The sequence below is a fragment of the Corvus brachyrhynchos genome, unplaced genomic scaffold (assembly GCF_000691975.1).
Source record: "Corvus brachyrhynchos isolate BGI_N302 unplaced genomic scaffold, ASM69197v1 scaffold229, whole genome shotgun sequence".
NCBI classification, from domain to species: Eukaryota; Metazoa; Chordata; class Aves; order Passeriformes; family Corvidae; genus Corvus; species Corvus brachyrhynchos.
Genome location: NW_008240042.1, coordinates 3189592 through 3190286, shown reverse-complemented (window position 1 = coordinate 3190286; position 695 = coordinate 3189592). Strand labels below are relative to the sequence as shown.

General features: G+C 59.1%; 2 protein-coding genes across 2 annotated transcripts in view; one reads left to right on the top strand and one right to left on the bottom strand.

Moving 5' to 3' along the window:
* Positions 1-660, bottom strand: part of ANAPC10 (anaphase promoting complex subunit 10) — a 35986-nt gene extending 35326 nt beyond the window's left edge. Inside the window, exon 1 of the mRNA XM_008641283.2 lies at positions 360-660. The gene's annotated coding sequence lies outside the window, so the exon portion shown is untranslated. The remainder of the gene's footprint in view (positions 1-359) is intronic.
* The window catches only part of ABCE1 (ATP binding cassette subfamily E member 1), an 18358-nt gene continuing 17676 nt past the window's right edge, over positions 14-695 (top strand). The window contains exon 1 of the mRNA XM_017744149.1: positions 14-143. The gene's annotated coding sequence lies outside the window, so the exon portion shown is untranslated. The remainder of the gene's footprint in view (positions 144-695) is intronic.

Below are 695 nucleotides of genomic sequence, written 5' to 3'. Positions count from 1 at the left end.
GGCGTGGGACTGATCCTGGGATGTGTTCGGTGTTGGCTACGGAACCCGAGTTCCCGAGGTGGTCTCTTGGAAGTGCTTCCCCACGGGAAGGAAAGCGCGTAGTCCTAGAGTTTCAGATGCAGATGACACGCTGCTCAGGTCAGGTAAAGGCCAGCAAGACCTTGGTGTCGTGGCACCCCTTGTGAGGGAGCAAATCCTTAGACATAATTATTACTGGGAGTGGTACCCTTATTGAGGTGATGGGCTCCTGAAAGAGAATGACAGTTCTTCCCGATGGGAGTGAAAGCCCCAGTATTCCAAGTGCAGATGACAGCTGCCCAGGGCAGGTAAAGGCCAGCAAGACCATTCTATCTTGGTACCTTTCGCGTTGTATCAATCCTCGGGCGGATCCGATTTTGGAGCTCGGTTCCTAATGCCGAATCTGCGGTCGTGAAAGGGAATGGCAACACCTATCCTTGAGGAAAGAAGCAGCTGCTGCCCGTGATCATCTACCCAGTGGAGATAGAAGCCAGCAAGACCCTTCTGTCCTGAGAACGCGCCGTGCCGAACCGGGGGCTCCCCTCGGAGCGGGGCCGACCCTCGCAGGGCAGGCTTGGGGAGCCGGGACGGCTGGTGCCTCCCGCGCAGCGTCCCGACAGGCTGCGCTCCCTCCGCACGGCCGCCCTCGAGGTCTCCATGGCGAGGGCCGCCCTTCC